The sequence below is a fragment of the Ambystoma mexicanum genome, chromosome 6q (genome assembly GCF_040938575.1).
Source record: "Ambystoma mexicanum isolate Mex_15411 chromosome 6q, UKY_AmexF1_1, whole genome shotgun sequence".
Lineage (NCBI taxonomy): Eukaryota > Metazoa > Chordata > Amphibia > Caudata > Ambystomatidae > Ambystoma > Ambystoma mexicanum.
In genome coordinates this window covers 1,593,341,088-1,593,357,545 of record NC_090937.1, presented here as the reverse complement: position 1 = coordinate 1,593,357,545, position 16,458 = coordinate 1,593,341,088, and the positions used below count along the sequence as shown (strand labels likewise).

The following is a 16,458-nucleotide window of genomic DNA, read 5'->3' as shown; positions in this document are numbered from 1 at the left end:
TCAGCTGCCCAGGGGATGTTCCCCCAAGTGCGTCCCCCTCAGATAAGGCTTGGCCGTTCGGGGCCGTTCGGGGCCTTTCAGGGGTGAGGCAGGGCAAGGACAGTGTCCCCCATCTCCTCCTTGTGGGGCTGCTGCTGCAGGCCGAGTCTGGCTGGCTGGCTGGCTGGCTGGCACCTTTGCTTTGCAGCTCCCGTGAAAAGCGAGCAAAGGGGCAGACTTTTTTTCTCCTGTGACGGGCACGACAGCACCTTTTCCAAGACAATGAAGAAAATGCATCCGAGTTCAACCCAAAAATATTGCAAAGTGCACAAGTTTCCAGAATTGCTCCGTCTTTTTTTTTCACAGCATTGTTTTCCCCAAGTGGGGAAGTGCACCAGTCCTGGAGGTACTGCAATACCAGGTTGATGCGTGGAGTGGACAGAGCAAGCTCCCATTCCATCTCCCTGTTCCAAAAATCAATTTAATATATGGTCCCCAGATAGAGGACGTATCAGATATTAAACTGATAAGAACAGATACTACACTTGATCTTAGCCAAAAGGCCGAGAAGCGATGCCCCCAAAGGGTTCGCCGGAAAGACTGCTGCTCGGCAGCTACCCTGCTGACTCGGAGCAACGCTCTGCTGCAGAACCCCAGACTCCTCGGCCAGGAATAGCATTTGCATGACCAGCATGCCCGGCGATATTTTGCATGGCTCCGCCCCCAGATTTCCAAGGGTCCCAGAGCGCCAGGGCCGGGGCGGCCAGGCACAGGCTGCAGAGCTCTGCCCAGCCAAGCTGCAGCCTCGGCCTGGCACTGGCCCCGTCACCTAGCGGCGAAAGTCACCCTCAGCTGCCCAGGGGATGTTCCCCCAAGTGCGTCCCCCTCAGATAAGGCTTGGCCGTTCGTGGCCGTTCGGGGCCTTTCAGGGGTGAGGCAGGGCAAGGACAGTGTCCCCCATCTCCTCCTTGTGGGGCTGCTGCTGCAGGCCGAGTCTGGCTGGCTGGCTGGCTGGCTGGCACCTTTGCTTTGCAGCTCCCGTGAAAAGCGAGCAAAGGGGCAGACTTTTTTTCTCCTGTGACGGGCACGACAGCACCTTTTCCAAGACAATGAAGAAAATGCATCCGAGTTCAACCCAAAAATATTGCAAAGTGCACAAGTTTCCAGAATTGCTCCGTCTTTTTTTTTCACAGCATTGTTTTCCCCAAGTGGGGAAGTGCACCAGTCCTGGAGGTACTGCAATACCAGGTTGATGCGTGGAGTGGACAGAGCAAGCTCCCATTCCATCTCCCTGTTCCAAAAATCAATTTAATATATGGTCCCCAGATAGAGGACGTATCAGATATTAAACTGATAAGAACAGATACTACACTTGATCTTAGCCAAAAGGCCGAGAAGCGATGCCCCCAAAGGGTTCGCCGGAAAGACTGCTGCTCGGCAGCTACCCTGCTGACTCGGAGCAACGCTCTGCTGCAGAACCCCAGACTCCTCGGCCAGGAATAGCATTTGCATGACCAGCATGCCCGGCGATATTTTGCATGGCTCCGCCCCCAGATTTCCAAGGGTCCCAGAGCGCCAGGGCCGGGGCGGCCAGGCACAGGCTGCAGAGCTCTGCCCAGCCAAGCTGCAGCCTCGGCCTGGCACTGGCCCCGTCACCTAGCGGCGAAAGTCACCCTCAGCTGCCCAGGGGATGTTCCCCCAAGTGCGTCCCCCTCAGATAAGGCTTGGCCGTTCGGGGCCTTTCAGGGGTGAGGCAGGGCAAGGACAGTGTCCCCCATCTCCTCCTTGTGGGGCTGCTGCTGCAGGCCGAGTCTGGCTGGCTGGCTGGCTGGCTGGCACCTTTGCTTTGCAGCTCCCGTGAAAAGCGAGCAAAGGGGCAGACTTTTTTTCTCCTGTGACGGGCACGACAGCACCTTTTCCAAGACAATGAAGAAAATGCATCCGAGTTCAACCCAAAAATATTGCAAAGTGCACAAGTTTCCAGAATTGCTCCGTCTTTTTTTTTCACAGCATTGTTTTCCCCAAGTGGGGAAGTGCACCAGTCCTGGAGGTACTGCAATACCAGGTTGATGCGTGGAGTGGACAGAGCAAGCTCCCATTCCATCTCCCTGTTCCAAAAATCAATTTAATATATGGTCCCCAGATAGAGGACGTATCAGATATTAAACTGATAAGAACAGATACTACACTTGATCTTAGCCAAAAGGCCGAGAAGCGATGCCCCCAAAGGGTTCGCCGGAAAGACTGCTGCTCGGCAGCTACCCTGCTGACTCGGAGCAACGCTCTGCTGCAGAACCCCAGACTCCTCGGCCAGGAATAGCATTTGCATGACCAGCATGCCCGGCGATATTTTGCATGGCTCCGCCCCCAGATTTCCAAGGGTCCCAGAGCGCCAGGGCCGGGGCGGCCAGGCACAGGCTGCAGAGCTCTGCCCAGCCAAGCTGCAGCCTCGGCCTGGCACTGGCCCCGTCACCTAGCGGCGAAAGTCACCCTCAGCTGCCCAGGGGATGTTCCCCCAAGTGCGTCCCCCTCAGATAAGGCTTGGCCGTTCGTGGCCGTTCGGGGCCTTTCAGGGGTGAGGCAGGGCAAGGACAGTGTCCCCCATCTCCTCCTTGTGGGGCTGCTGCTGCAGGCCGAGTCTGGCTGGCTGGCTGGCTGGCTGGCACCTTTGCTTTGCAGCTCCCGTGAAAAGCGAGCAAAGGGGCAGACTTTTTTTCTCCTGTGACGGGCACGACAGCACCTTTTCCAAGACAATGAAGAAAATGCATCCGAGTTCAACCCAAAAATATTGCAAAGTGCACAAGTTTCCAGAATTGCTCCGTCTTTTTTTTTCACAGCATTGTTTTCCCCAAGTGGGGAAGTGCACCAGTCCTGGAGGTACTGCAATACCAGGTTGATGCGTGGAGTGGACAGAGCAAGCTCCCATTCCATCTCCCTGTTCCAAAAATCAATTTAATATATGGTCCCCAGATAGAGGACGTATCAGATATTAAACTGATAAGAACAGATACTACACTTGATCTTAGCCAAAAGGCCGAGAAGCGATGCCCCCAAAGGGTTCGCCGGAAAGACTGCTGCTCGGCAGCTACCCTGCTGACTCGGAGCAACGCTCTGCTGCAGAACCCCAGACTCCTCGGCCAGGAATAGCATTTGCATGACCAGCATGCCCGGCGATATTTTGCATGGCTCCGCCCCCAGATTTCCAAGGGTCCCAGAGCGCCAGGGCCGGGGCGGCCAGGCACAGGCTGCAGAGCTCTGCCCAGCCAAGCTGCAGCCTCGGCCTGGCACTGGCCCCGTCACCTAGCGGCGAAAGTCACCCTCAGCTGCCCAGGGGATGTTCCCCCAAGTGCGTCCCCCTCAGATAAGGCTTGGCCGTTCGTGGCCGTTCGGGGCCTTTCAGGGGTGAGGCAGGGCAAGGACAGTGTCCCCCATCTCCTCCTTGTGGGGCTGCTGCTGCAGGCCGAGTCTGGCTGGCTGGCTGGCTGGCTGGCACCTTTGCTTTGCAGCTCCCGTGAAAAGCGAGCAAAGGGGCAGACTTTTTTTCTCCTGTGACGGGCACGACAGCACCTTTTCCAAGACAATGAAGAAAATGCATCCGAGTTCAACCCAAAAATATTGCAAAGTGCACAAGTTTCCAGAATTGCTCCGTCTTTTTTTTTCACAGCATTGTTTTCCCCAAGTGGGGAAGTGCACCAGTCCTGGAGGTACTGCAATACCAGGTTGATGCGTGGAGTGGACAGAGCAAGCTCCCATTCCATCTCCCTGTTCCAAAAATCAATTTAATATATGGTCCCCAGATAGAGGACGTATCAGATATTAAACTGATAAGAACAGATTTTTTTTTTTTTTTTTTTTTTGAACGGTCTCCACATCTCCCCTTACAACCGTCCCTTTCCTCCAGCAAAGTAGTATATACTACTTGCGACTATACGCCAATTAGTTCTCGAATTAAAAGATTTTCACGAATTAAAATTGAATTTGGTTAAAAAACTGTCAAAAAGAAAGACTTTGAGCAAACTGCTCTCCCTAACCCAGATTAGTTAAATAGTTAACGTTCTCCAGTTGTCTTGTTGCCAAATGTTTTGTGCCTCTTGTTTGCCCTTGACTTTGGCATCAAGACAGTAATATGTGTATAAAAAACACAACGCTAACTTTACACACTCCTCTGGAGTGATGTTTTTGTGCTGTAGCACTAGTAATGTTCTGGCCTTCCATAAGGCTTCTTTCGTTGCTGATGTAATTTGGTGAAAAAGAATTTTCTCTTGTTTCCCTCCTCCCTCCTGTATCCCTGTCAAGATGGATTCGAACGTCAGGGTCTGTTCTCCTGTGATTGCAAAAATCAGTGTTTCCAGTTTTTCCCACACTTGTTTTGCAAATGCACAATTCCACACAAAGTGTAGTGTTGATTCGTCCTGAGCGCATTTACTACACTTGATCTTAGCCAAAAGGCCGAGAAGCGATGCCCCCAAAGGGTTCGCCGGAAAGACTGCTGCTCGGCAGCTACCCTGCTGACTCGGAGCAACGCTCTGCTGCAGAACCCCAGACTCCTCGGCCAGGAATAGCATTTGCATGACCAGCATGCCCGGCGATATTTTGCATGGCTCCGCCCCCAGATTTCCAAGGGTCCCAGAGCGCCAGGGCCGGGGCGGCCAGGCACAGGCTGCAGAGCTCTGCCCAGCCAAGCTGCAGCCTCGGCCTGGCACTGGCCCCGTCACCTAGCGGCGAAAGTCACCCTCAGCTGCCCAGGGGATGTTCCCCCAAGTGCGTCCCCCTCAGATAAGGCTTGGCCGTTCGTGGCCGTTCGGGGCCTTTCAGGGGTGAGGCAGGGCAAGGACAGTGTCCCCCATCTCCTCCTTGTGGGGCTGCTGCTGCAGGCCGAGTCTGGCTGGCTGGCTGGCTGGCTGGCACCTTTGCTTTGCAGCTCCCGTGAAAAGCGAGCAAAGGGGCAGACTTTTTTTCTCCTGTGACGGGCACGACAGCACCTTTTCCAAGACAATGAAGAAAATGCATCCGAGTTCAACCCAAAAATATTGCAAAGTGCACAAGTTTCCAGAATTGCTCCGTCTTTTTTTTTCACAGCATTGTTTTCCCCAAGTGGGGAAGTGCACCAGTCCTGGAGGTACTGCAATACCAGGTTGATGCGTGGAGTGGACAGAGCAAGCTCCCATTCCATCTCCCTGTTCCAAAAATCAATTTAATATATGGTCCCCAGATAGAGGACGTATCAGATATTAAACTGATAAGAACAGATACTACACTTGATCTTAGCCAAAAGGCCGAGAAGCGATGCCCCCAAAGGGTTCGCCGGAAAGACTGCTGCTCGGCAGCTACCCTGCTGACTCGGAGCAACGCTCTGCTGCAGAACCCCAGACTCCTCGGCCAGGAATAGCATTTGCATGACCAGCATGCCCGGCGATATTTTGCATGGCTCCGCCCCCAGATTTCCAAGGGTCCCAGAGCGCCAGGGCCGGGGCGGCCAGGCACAGGCTGCAGAGCTCTGCCCAGCCAAGCTGCAGCCTCGGCCTGGCACTGGCCCCGTCACCTAGCGGCGAAAGTCACCCTCAGCTGCCCAGGGGATGTTCCCCCAAGTGCGTCCCCCTCAGATAAGGCTTGGCCGTTCGGGGCCTTTCAGGGGTGAGGCAGGGCAAGGACAGTGTCCCCCATCTCCTCCTTGTGGGGCTGCTGCTGCAGGCCGAGTCTGGCTGGCTGGCTGGCTGGCTGGCACCTTTGCTTTGCAGCTCCCGTGAAAAGCGAGCAAAGGGGCAGACTTTTTTTCTCCTGTGACGGGCACGACAGCACCTTTTCCAAGACAATGAAGAAAATGCATCCGAGTTCAACCCAAAAATATTGCAAAGTGCACAAGTTTCCAGAATTGCTCCGTCTTTTTTTTTCACAGCATTGTTTTCCCCAAGTGGGGAAGTGCACCAGTCCTGGAGGTACTGCAATACCAGGTTGATGCGTGGAGTGGACAGAGCAAGCTCCCATTCCATCTCCCTGTTCCAAAAATCAATTTAATATATGGTCCCCAGATAGAGGACGTATCAGATATTAAACTGATAAGAACAGATACTACACTTGATCTTAGCCAAAAGGCCGAGAAGCGATGCCCCCAAAGGGTTCGCCGGAAAGACTGCTGCTCGGCAGCTACCCTGCTGACTCGGAGCAACGCTCTGCTGCAGAACCCCAGACTCCTCGGCCAGGAATAGCATTTGCATGACCAGCATGCCCGGCGATATTTTGCATGGCTCCGCCCCCAGATTTCCAAGGGTCCCAGAGCGCCAGGGCCGGGGCGGCCAGGCACAGGCTGCAGAGCTCTGCCCAGCCAAGCTGCAGCCTCGGCCTGGCACTGGCCCCGTCACCTAGCGGCGAAAGTCACCCTCAGCTGCCCAGGGGATGTTCCCCCAAGTGCGTCCCCCTCAGATAAGGCTTGGCCGTTCGTGGCCGTTCGGGGCCTTTCAGGGGTGAGGCAGGGCAAGGACAGTGTCCCCCATCTCCTCCTTGTGGGGCTGCTGCTGCAGGCCGAGTCTGGCTGGCTGGCTGGCTGGCTGGCACCTTTGCTTTGCAGCTCCCGTGAAAAGCGAGCAAAGGGGCAGACTTTTTTTCTCCTGTGACGGGCACGACAGCACCTTTTCCAAGACAATGAAGAAAATGCATCCGAGTTCAACCCAAAAATATTGCAAAGTGCACAAGTTTCCAGAATTGCTCCGTCTTTTTTTTTCACAGCATTGTTTTCCCCAAGTGGGGAAGTGCACCAGTCCTGGAGGTACTGCAATACCAGGTTGATGCGTGGAGTGGACAGAGCAAGCTCCCATTCCATCTCCCTGTTCCAAAAATCAATTTAATATATGGTCCCCAGATAGAGGACGTATCAGATATTAAACTGATAAGAACAGATACTACACTTGATCTTAGCCAAAAGGCCGAGAAGCGATGCCCCCAAAGGGTTCGCCGGAAAGACTGCTGCTCGGCAGCTACCCTGCTGACTCGGAGCAACGCTCTGCTGCAGAACCCCAGACTCCTCGGCCAGGAATAGCATTTGCATGACCAGCATGCCCGGCGATATTTTGCATGGCTCCGCCCCCAGATTTCCAAGGGTCCCAGAGCGCCAGGGCCGGGGCGGCCAGGCACAGGCTGCAGAGCTCTGCCCAGCCAAGCTGCAGCCTCGGCCTGGCACTGGCCCCGTCACCTAGCGGCGAAAGTCACCCTCAGCTGCCCAGGGGATGTTCCCCCAAGTGCGTCCCCCTCAGATAAGGCTTGGCCGTTCGTGGCCGTTCGGGGCCTTTCAGGGGTGAGGCAGGGCAAGGACAGTGTCCCCCATCTCCTCCTTGTGGGGCTGCTGCTGCAGGCCGAGTCTGGCTGGCTGGCTGGCTGGCTGGCACCTTTGCTTTGCAGCTCCCGTGAAAAGCGAGCAAAGGGGCAGACTTTTTTTCTCCTGTGACGGGCACGACAGCACCTTTTCCAAGACAATGAAGAAAATGCATCCGAGTTCAACCCAAAAATATTGCAAAGTGCACAAGTTTCCAGAATTGCTCCGTCTTTTTTTTTCACAGCATTGTTTTCCCCAAGTGGGGAAGTGCACCAGTCCTGGAGGTACTGCAATACCAGGTTGATGCGTGGAGTGGACAGAGCAAGCTCCCATTCCATCTCCCTGTTCCAAAAATCAATTTAATATATGGTCCCCAGATAGAGGACGTATCAGATATTAAACTGATAAGAACAGATACTACACTTGATCTTAGCCAAAAGGCCGAGAAGCGATGCCCCCAAAGGGTTCGCCGGAAAGACTGCTGCTCGGCAGCTACCCTGCTGACTCGGAGCAACGCTCTGCTGCAGAACCCCAGACTCCTCGGCCAGGAATAGCATTTGCATGACCAGCATGCCCGGCGATATTTTGCATGGCTCCGCCCCCAGATTTCCAAGGGTCCCAGAGCGCCAGGGCCGGGGCGGCCAGGCACAGGCTGCAGAGCTCTGCCCAGCCAAGCTGCAGCCTCGGCCTGGCACTGGCCCCGTCACCTAGCGGCGAAAGTCACCCTCAGCTGCCCAGGGGATGTTCCCCCAAGTGCGTCCCCCTCAGATAAGGCTTGGCCGTTCGTGGCCGTTCGGGGCCTTTCAGGGGTGAGGCAGGGCAAGGACAGTGTCCCCCATCTCCTCCTTGTGGGGCTGCTGCTGCAGGCCGAGTCTGGCTGGCTGGCTGGCTGGCTGGCACCTTTGCTTTGCAGCTCCCGTGAAAAGCGAGCAAAGGGGCAGACTTTTTTTCTCCTGTGACGGGCACGACAGCACCTTTTCCAAGACAATGAAGAAAATGCATCCGAGTTCAACCCAAAAATATTGCAAAGTGCACAAGTTTCCAGAATTGCTCCGTCTTTTTTTTTCACAGCATTGTTTTCCCCAAGTGGGGAAGTGCACCAGTCCTGGAGGTACTGCAATACCAGGTTGATGCGTGGAGTGGACAGAGCAAGCTCCCATTCCATCTCCCTGTTCCAAAAATCAATTTAATATATGGTCCCCAGATAGAGGACGTATCAGATATTAAACTGATAAGAACAGATACTACACTTGATCTTAGCCAAAAGGCCGAGAAGCGATGCCCCCAAAGGGTTCGCCGGAAAGACTGCTGCTCGGCAGCTACCCTGCTGACTCGGAGCAACGCTCTGCTGCAGAACCCCAGACTCCTCGGCCAGGAATAGCATTTGCATGACCAGCATGCCCGGCGATATTTTGCATGGCTCCGCCCCCAGATTTCCAAGGGTCCCAGAGCGCCAGGGCCGGGGCGGCCAGGCACAGGCTGCAGAGCTCTGCCCAGCCAAGCTGCAGCCTCGGCCTGGCACTGGCCCCGTCACCTAGCGGCGAAAGTCACCCTCAGCTGCCCAGGGGATGTTCCCCCAAGTGCGTCCCCCTCAGATAAGGCTTGGCCGTTCGTGGCCGTTCAGGGCCTTTCAGGGGTGAGGCAGGGCAAGGACAGTGTCCCCCATCTCCTCCTTGTGGGGCTGCTGCTGCAGGCCGAGTCTGGCTGGCTGGCTGGCTGGCTGGCACCTTTGCTTTGCAGCTCCCGTGAAAAGCGAGCAAAGGGGCAGACTTTTTTTCTCCTGTGACGGGCACGACAGCACCTTTTCCAAGACAATGAAGAAAATGCATCCGAGTTCAACCCAAAAATATTGCAAAGTGCACAAGTTTCCAGAATTGCTCCGTCTTTTTTTTTCACAGCATTGTTTTCCCCAAGTGGGGAAGTGCACCAGTCCTGGAGGTACTGCAATACCAGGTTGATGCGTGGAGTGGACAGAGCAAGCTCCCATTCCATCTCCCTGTTCCAAAAATCAATTTAATATATGGTCCCCAGATAGAGGACGTATCAGATATTAAACTGATAAGAACAGATACTACACTTGATCTTAGCCAAAAGGCCGAGAAGCGATGCCCCCAAAGGGTTCGCCGGAAAGACTGCTGCTCGGCAGCTACCCTGCTGACTCGGAGCAACGCTCTGCTGCAGAACCCCAGACTCCTCGGCCAGGAATAGCATTTGCATGACCAGCATGCCCGGCGATATTTTGCATGGCTCCGCCCCCAGATTTCCAAGGGTCCCAGAGCGCCAGGGCCGGGGCGGCCAGGCACAGGCTGCAGAGCTCTGCCCAGCCAAGCTGCAGCCTCGGCCTGGCACTGGCCCCGTCACCTAGCGGCGAAAGTCACCCTCAGCTGCCCAGGGGATGTTCCCCCAAGTGCGTCCCCCTCAGATAAGGCTTGGCCGTTCGTGGCCGTTCGGGGCCTTTCAGGGGTGAGGCAGGGCAAGGACAGTGTCCCCCATCTCCTCCTTGTGGGGCTGCTGCTGCAGGCCGAGTCTGGCTGGCTGGCTGGCTGGCTGGCACCTTTGCTTTGCAGCTCCCGTGAAAAGCGAGCAAAGGGGCAGACTTTTTTTCTCCTGTGACGGGCACGACAGCACCTTTTCCAAGACAATGAAGAAAATGCATCCGAGTTCAACCCAAAAATATTGCAAAGTGCACAAGTTTCCAGAATTGCTCCGTCTTTTTTTTTCACAGCATTGTTTTCCCCAAGTGGGGAAGTGCACCAGTCCTGGAGGTACTGCAATACCAGGTTGATGCGTGGAGTGGACAGAGCAAGCTCCCATTCCATCTCCCTGTTCCAAAAATCAATTTAATATATGGTCCCCAGATAGAGGACGTATCAGATATTAAACTGATAAGAACAGATACTACACTTGATCTTAGCCAAAAGGCCGAGAAGCGATGCCCCCAAAGGGTTCGCCGGAAAGACTGCTGCTCGGCAGCTACCCTGCTGACTCGGAGCAACGCTCTGCTGCAGAACCCCAGACTCCTCGGCCAGGAATAGCATTTGCATGACCAGCATGCCCGGCGATATTTTGCATGGCTCCGCCCCCAGATTTCCAAGGGTCCCAGAGCGCCAGGGCCGGGGCGGCCAGGCACAGGCTGCAGAGCTCTGCCCAGCCAAGCTGCAGCCTCGGCCTGGCACTGGCCCCGTCACCTAGCGGCGAAAGTCACCCTCAGCTGCCCAGGGGATGTTCCCCCAAGTGCGTCCCCCTCAGATAAGGCTTGGCCGTTCGGGGCCTTTCAGGGGTGAGGCAGGGCAAGGACAGTGTCCCCCATCTCCTCCTTGTGGGGCTGCTGCTGCAGGCCGAGTCTGGCTGGCTGGCTGGCTGGCTGGCACCTTTGCTTTGCAGCTCCCGTGAAAAGCGAGCAAAGGGGCAGACTTTTTTTCTCCTGTGACGGGCACGACAGCACCTTTTCCAAGACAATGAAGAAAATGCATCCGAGTTCAACCCAAAAATATTGCAAAGTGCACAAGTTTCCAGAATTGCTCCGTCTTTTTTTTTCACAGCATTGTTTTCCCCAAGTGGGGAAGTGCACCAGTCCTGGAGGTACTGCAATACCAGGTTGATGCGTGGAGTGGACAGAGCAAGCTCCCATTCCATCTCCCTGTTCCAAAAATCAATTTAATATATGGTCCCCAGATAGAGGACGTATCAGATATTAAACTGATAAGAACAGATTTTTTTTTTTTTTTTTTTTTTGAACGGTCTCCACATCTCCCCTTACAACCGTCCCTTTCCTCCAGCAAAGTAGTATATACTACTTGCGACTATACGCCAATTAGTTCTCGAATTAAAAGATTTTCACGAATTAAAATTGAATTTGGTTAAAAAACTGTCAAAAAGAAAGACTTTGAGCAAACTGCTCTCCCTAACCCAGATTAGTTAAATAGTTAACGTTCTCCAGTTGTCTTGTTGCCAAATGTTTTGTGCCTCTTGTTTGCCCTTGACTTTGGCATCAAGACAGTAATATGTGTATAAAAAACACAACGCTAACTTTACACACTCCTCTGGAGTGATGTTTTTGTGCTGTAGCACTAGTAATGTTCTGGCCTTCCATAAGGCTTCTTTCGTTGCTGATGTAATTTGGTGAAAAAGAATTTTCTCTTGTTTCCCTCCTCCCTCCTGTATCCCTGTCAAGATGGATTCGAACGTCAGGGTCTGTTCTCCTGTGATTGCAAAAATCAGTGTTTCCAGTTTTTCCCACACTTGTTTTGCAAATGCACAATTCCACACAAAGTGTAGTGTTGATTCGTCCTGAGCGCATTTACTACACTTGATCTTAGCCAAAAGGCCGAGAAGCGATGCCCCCAAAGGGTTCGCCGGAAAGACTGCTGCTCGGCAGCTACCCTGCTGACTCGGAGCAACGCTCTGCTGCAGAACCCCAGACTCCTCGGCCAGGAATAGCATTTGCATGACCAGCATGCCCGGCGATATTTTGCATGGCTCCGCCCCCAGATTTCCAAGGGTCCCAGAGCGCCAGGGCCGGGGCGGCCAGGCACAGGCTGCAGAGCTCTGCCCAGCCAAGCTGCAGCCTCGGCCTGGCACTGGCCCCGTCACCTAGCGGCGAAAGTCACCCTCAGCTGCCCAGGGGATGTTCCCCCAAGTGCGTCCCCCTCAGATAAGGCTTGGCCGTTCGTGGCCGTTCGGGGCCTTTCAGGGGTGAGGCAGGGCAAGGACAGTGTCCCCCATCTCCTCCTTGTGGGGCTGCTGCTGCAGGCCGAGTCTGGCTGGCTGGCTGGCTGGCTGGCACCTTTGCTTTGCAGCTCCCGTGAAAAGCGAGCAAAGGGGCAGACTTTTTTTCTCCTGTGACGGGCACGACAGCACCTTTTCCAAGACAATGAAGAAAATGCATCCGAGTTCAACCCAAAAATATTGCAAAGTGCACAAGTTTCCAGAATTGCTCCGTCTTTTTTTTTCACAGCATTGTTTTCCCCAAGTGGGGAAGTGCACCAGTCCTGGAGGTACTGCAATACCAGGTTGATGCGTGGAGTGGACAGAGCAAGCTCCCATTCCATCTCCCTGTTCCAAAAATCAATTTAATATATGGTCCCCAGATAGAGGACGTATCAGATATTAAACTGATAAGAACAGATACTACACTTGATCTTAGCCAAAAGGCCGAGAAGCGATGCCCCCAAAGGGTTCGCCGGAAAGACTGCTGCTCGGCAGCTACCCTGCTGACTCGGAGCAACGCTCTGCTGCAGAACCCCAGACTCCTCGGCCAGGAATAGCATTTGCATGACCAGCATGCCCGGCGATATTTTGCATGGCTCCGCCCCCAGATTTCCAAGGGTCCCAGAGCGCCAGGGCCGGGGCGGCCAGGCACAGGCTGCAGAGCTCTGCCCAGCCAAGCTGCAGCCTCGGCCTGGCACTGGCCCCGTCACCTAGCGGCGAAAGTCACCCTCAGCTGCCCAGGGGATGTTCCCCCAAGTGCGTCCCCCTCAGATAAGGCTTGGCCGTTCGTGGCCGTTCGGGGCCTTTCAGGGGTGAGGCAGGGCAAGGACAGTGTCCCCCATCTCCTCCTTGTGGGGCTGCTGCTGCAGGCCGAGTCTGGCTGGCTGGCTGGCTGGCTGGCACCTTTGCTTTGCAGCTCCCGTGAAAAGCGAGCAAAGGGGCAGACTTTTTTTCTCCTGTGACGGGCACGACAGCACCTTTTCCAAGACAATGAAGAAAATGCATCCGAGTTCAACCCAAAAATATTGCAAAGTGCACAAGTTTCCAGAATTGCTCCGTCTTTTTTTTTCACAGCATTGTTTTCCCCAAGTGGGGAAGTGCACCAGTCCTGGAGGTACTGCAATACCAGGTTGATGCGTGGAGTGGACAGAGCAAGCTCCCATTCCATCTCCCTGTTCCAAAAATCAATTTAATATATGGTCCCCAGATAGAGGACGTATCAGATATTAAACTGATAAGAACAGATACTACACTTGATCTTAGCCAAAAGGCCGAGAAGCGATGCCCCCAAAGGGTTCGCCGGAAAGACTGCTGCTCGGCAGCTACCCTGCTGACTCGGAGCAACGCTCTGCTGCAGAACCCCAGACTCCTCGGCCAGGAATAGCATTTGCATGACCAGCATGCCCGGCGATATTTTGCATGGCTCCGCCCCCAGATTTCCAAGGGTCCCAGAGCGCCAGGGCCGGGGCGGCCAGGCACAGGCTGCAGAGCTCTGCCCAGCCAAGCTGCAGCCTCGGCCTGGCACTGGCCCCGTCACCTAGCGGCGAAAGTCACCCTCAGCTGCCCAGGGGATGTTCCCCCAAGTGCGTCCCCCTCAGATAAGGCTTGGCCGTTCGGGGCCTTTCAGGGGTGAGGCAGGGCAAGGACAGTGTCCCCCATCTCCTCCTTGTGGGGCTGCTGCTGCAGGCCGAGTCTGGCTGGCTGGCTGGCTGGCTGGCACCTTTGCTTTGCAGCTCCCGTGAAAAGCGAGCAAAGGGGCAGACTTTTTTTCTCCTGTGACGGGCACGACAGCACCTTTTCCAAGACAATGAAGAAAATGCATCCGAGTTCAACCCAAAAATATTGCAAAGTGCACAAGTTTCCAGAATTGCTCCGTCTTTTTTTTTCACAGCATTGTTTTCCCCAAGTGGGGAAGTGCACCAGTCCTGGAGGTACTGCAATACCAGGTTGATGCGTGGAGTGGACAGAGCAAGCTCCCATTCCATCTCCCTGTTCCAAAAATCAATTTAATATATGGTCCCCAGATAGAGGACGTATCAGATATTAAACTGATAAGAACAGATTTTTTTTTTTTTTTTTTTTTTTGAACGGTCTCCACATCTCCCCTTACAACCGTCCCTTTCCTCCAGCAAAGTAGTATATACTACTTGCGACTATACGCCAATTAGTTCTCGAATTAAAAGATTTTCACGAATTAAAATTGAATTTGGTTAAAAAACTGTCAAAAAGAAAGACTTTGAGCAAACTGCTCTCCCTAACCCAGATTAGTTAAATAGTTAACGTTCTCCAGTTGTCTTGTTGCCAAATGTTTTGTGCCTCTTGTTTGCCCTTGACTTTGGCATCAAGACAGTAATATGTGTATAAAAAACACAACGCTAACTTTACACACTCCTCTGGAGTGATGTTTTTGTGCTGTAGCACTAGTAATGTTCTGGCCTTCCATAAGGCTTCTTTCGTTGCTGATGTAATTTGGTGAAAAAGAATTTTCTCTTGTTTCCCTCCTCCCTCCTGTATCCCTGTCAAGATGGATTCGAACGTCAGGGTCTGTTCTCCTGTGATTGCAAAAATCAGTGTTTCCAGTTTTTCCCACACTTGTTTTGCAAATGCACAATTCCACACAAAGTGTAGTGTTGATTCGTCCTGAGCGCATTTACTACACTTGATCTTAGCCAAAAGGCCGAGAAGCGATGCCCCCAAAGGGTTCGCCGGAAAGACTGCTGCTCGGCAGCTACCCTGCTGACTCGGAGCAACGCTCTGCTGCAGAACCCCAGACTCCTCGGCCAGGAATAGCATTTGCATGACCAGCATGCCCGGCGATATTTTGCATGGCTCCGCCCCCAGATTTCCAAGGGTCCCAGAGCGCCAGGGCCGAGGCGGCCAGGCACAGGCTGCAGAGCTCTGCCCAGCCAAGCTGCAGCCTCGGCCTGGCACTGGCCCCGTCACCTAGCGGCGAAAGTCACCCTCAGCTGCCCAGGGGATGTTCCCCCAAGTGCGTCCCCCTCAGATAAGGCTTGGCCGTTCGTGGCCGTTCGGGGCCTTTCAGGGGTGAGGCAGGGCAAGGACAGTGTCCCCCATCTCCTCCTTGTGGGGCTGCTGCTGCAGGCCGAGTCTGGCTGGCTGGCTGGCTGGCTGGCACCTTTGCTTTGCAGCTCCCGTGAAAAGCGAGCAAAGGGGCAGACTTTTTTTCTCCTGTGACGGGCACGACAGCACCTTTTCCAAGACAATGAAGAAAATGCATCCGAGTTCAACCCAAAAATATTGCAAAGTGCACAAGTTTCCAGAATTGCTCCGTCTTTTTTTTTCACAGCATTGTTTTCCCCAAGTGGGGAAGTGCACCAGTCCTGGAGGTACTGCAATACCAGGTTGATGCGTGGAGTGGACAGAGCAAGCTCCCATTCCATCTCCCTGTTCCAAAAATCAATTTAATATATGGTCCCCAGATAGAGGACGTATCAGATATTAAACTGATAAGAACAGATACTACACTTGATCTTAGCCAAAAGGCCGAGAAGCGATGCCCCCAAAGGGTTCGCCGGAAAGACTGCTGCTCGGCAGCTACCCTGCTGACTCGGAGCAACGCTCTGCTGCAGAACCCCAGACTCCTCGGCCAGGAATAGCATTTGCATGACCAGCATGCCCGGCGATATTTTGCATGGCTCCGCCCCCAGATTTCCAAGGGTCCCAGAGCGCCAGGGCCGGGGCGGCCAGGCACAGGCTGCAGAGCTCTGCCCAGCCAAGCTGCAGCCTCGGCCTGGCACTGGCCCCGTCACCTAGCGGCGAAAGTCACCCTCAGCTGCCCAGGGGATGTTCCCCCAAGTGCGTCCCCCTCAGATAAGGCTTGGCCGTTCGGGGCCTTTCAGGGGTGAGGCAGGGCAAGGACAGTGTCCCCCATCTCCTCCTTGTGGGGCTGCTGCTGCAGGCCGAGTCTGGCTGGCTGGCTGGCTGGCTGGCACCTTTGCTTTGCAGCTCCCGTGAAAAGCGAGCAAAGGGGCAGACTTTTTTTCTCCTGTGACGGGCACGACAGCACCTTTTCCAAGACAATGAAGAAAATGCATCCGAGTTCAACCCAAAAATATTGCAAAGTGCACAAGTTTCCAGAATTGCTCCGTCTTTTTTTTTCACAGCATTGTTTTCCCCAAGTGGGGAAGTGCACCAGTCCTGGAGGTACTGCAATACCAGGTTGATGCGTGGAGTGGACAGAGCAAGCTCCCATTCCATCTCCCTGTTCCAAAAATCAATTTAATATATGGTCCCCAGATAGAGGACGTATCAGATATTAAACTGATAAGAACAGATACTACACTTGATCTTAGCCAAAAGGCCGAGAAGCGATGCCCCCAAAGGGTTCGCCGGAAAGACTGCTGCTCGGCAGCTACCCTGCTGACTCGGAGCAACGCTCTGCTGCAGAACCCCAGACTCCTCGGCCAGGAATAGCATTTGCATGACCAGCATGCCCGGCGATA

General features: G+C 54.2%; 18 non-coding genes across 18 annotated transcripts; all 18 read right to left on the bottom strand.

The window, feature by feature from the left end:
• Positions 1 to 363: 363 nt before the first annotated feature.
• On the bottom strand, positions 364 to 554 carry LOC138517434 (U2 spliceosomal RNA). The gene has a single exon (XR_011282619.1). It is a non-coding gene; the product is annotated as a U2 spliceosomal RNA (small nuclear RNA).
• Positions 555 to 1,190: 636 nt separating this feature from the next.
• Positions 1,191 to 1,381, bottom strand: LOC138517433 (U2 spliceosomal RNA). Its single transcript, XR_011282618.1, has one exon. It is a non-coding gene; the product is annotated as a U2 spliceosomal RNA (small nuclear RNA).
• A 626-nt stretch (positions 1,382 to 2,007) lies between these two features.
• Positions 2,008 to 2,198, bottom strand: LOC138517432 (U2 spliceosomal RNA). Its single transcript, XR_011282617.1, has one exon. It is a non-coding gene; the product is annotated as a U2 spliceosomal RNA (small nuclear RNA).
• A 636-nt stretch (positions 2,199 to 2,834) lies between these two features.
• Positions 2,835 to 3,025, bottom strand: LOC138517431 (U2 spliceosomal RNA). Its single transcript, XR_011282616.1, has one exon. It is a non-coding gene; the product is annotated as a U2 spliceosomal RNA (small nuclear RNA).
• Positions 3,026 to 3,661: 636 nt separating this feature from the next.
• Positions 3,662 to 3,845, bottom strand: LOC138517571 (U2 spliceosomal RNA). The gene has a single exon (XR_011282723.1). It is a non-coding gene; the product is annotated as a U2 spliceosomal RNA (small nuclear RNA).
• A 1,231-nt stretch (positions 3,846 to 5,076) lies between these two features.
• On the bottom strand, positions 5,077 to 5,267 carry LOC138517430 (U2 spliceosomal RNA). The gene has a single exon (XR_011282615.1). It is a non-coding gene; the product is annotated as a U2 spliceosomal RNA (small nuclear RNA).
• A 626-nt stretch (positions 5,268 to 5,893) lies between these two features.
• Positions 5,894 to 6,084, bottom strand: LOC138517428 (U2 spliceosomal RNA). Its single transcript, XR_011282614.1, has one exon. It is a non-coding gene; the product is annotated as a U2 spliceosomal RNA (small nuclear RNA).
• A 636-nt stretch (positions 6,085 to 6,720) lies between these two features.
• Positions 6,721 to 6,911, bottom strand: LOC138517427 (U2 spliceosomal RNA). The gene has a single exon (XR_011282613.1). It is a non-coding gene; the product is annotated as a U2 spliceosomal RNA (small nuclear RNA).
• A 636-nt stretch (positions 6,912 to 7,547) lies between these two features.
• On the bottom strand, positions 7,548 to 7,738 carry LOC138517425 (U2 spliceosomal RNA). The gene has a single exon (XR_011282611.1). It is a non-coding gene; the product is annotated as a U2 spliceosomal RNA (small nuclear RNA).
• A 636-nt stretch (positions 7,739 to 8,374) lies between these two features.
• LOC138517424 (U2 spliceosomal RNA) lies at positions 8,375 to 8,565 on the bottom strand. Its single transcript, XR_011282610.1, has one exon. It is a non-coding gene; the product is annotated as a U2 spliceosomal RNA (small nuclear RNA).
• Positions 8,566 to 9,201: 636 nt separating this feature from the next.
• Positions 9,202 to 9,392, bottom strand: LOC138517423 (U2 spliceosomal RNA). The gene has a single exon (XR_011282609.1). It is a non-coding gene; the product is annotated as a U2 spliceosomal RNA (small nuclear RNA).
• Positions 9,393 to 10,028: 636 nt separating this feature from the next.
• Positions 10,029 to 10,219, bottom strand: LOC138517422 (U2 spliceosomal RNA). The gene has a single exon (XR_011282608.1). It is a non-coding gene; the product is annotated as a U2 spliceosomal RNA (small nuclear RNA).
• Positions 10,220 to 10,845: 626 nt separating this feature from the next.
• LOC138517570 (U2 spliceosomal RNA) lies at positions 10,846 to 11,029 on the bottom strand. Its single transcript, XR_011282722.1, has one exon. It is a non-coding gene; the product is annotated as a U2 spliceosomal RNA (small nuclear RNA).
• Positions 11,030 to 12,260: 1,231 nt separating this feature from the next.
• On the bottom strand, positions 12,261 to 12,451 carry LOC138517421 (U2 spliceosomal RNA). Its single transcript, XR_011282607.1, has one exon. It is a non-coding gene; the product is annotated as a U2 spliceosomal RNA (small nuclear RNA).
• Positions 12,452 to 13,087: 636 nt separating this feature from the next.
• Positions 13,088 to 13,278, bottom strand: LOC138517420 (U2 spliceosomal RNA). Its single transcript, XR_011282606.1, has one exon. It is a non-coding gene; the product is annotated as a U2 spliceosomal RNA (small nuclear RNA).
• Positions 13,279 to 13,904: 626 nt separating this feature from the next.
• LOC138517602 (U2 spliceosomal RNA) lies at positions 13,905 to 14,089 on the bottom strand. Its single transcript, XR_011282751.1, has one exon. It is a non-coding gene; the product is annotated as a U2 spliceosomal RNA (small nuclear RNA).
• A 1,231-nt stretch (positions 14,090 to 15,320) lies between these two features.
• LOC138517419 (U2 spliceosomal RNA) lies at positions 15,321 to 15,511 on the bottom strand. Its single transcript, XR_011282605.1, has one exon. It is a non-coding gene; the product is annotated as a U2 spliceosomal RNA (small nuclear RNA).
• A 626-nt stretch (positions 15,512 to 16,137) lies between these two features.
• Positions 16,138 to 16,328, bottom strand: LOC138517417 (U2 spliceosomal RNA). The gene has a single exon (XR_011282604.1). It is a non-coding gene; the product is annotated as a U2 spliceosomal RNA (small nuclear RNA).
• Positions 16,329 to 16,458: the final 130 nt, after the last annotated feature.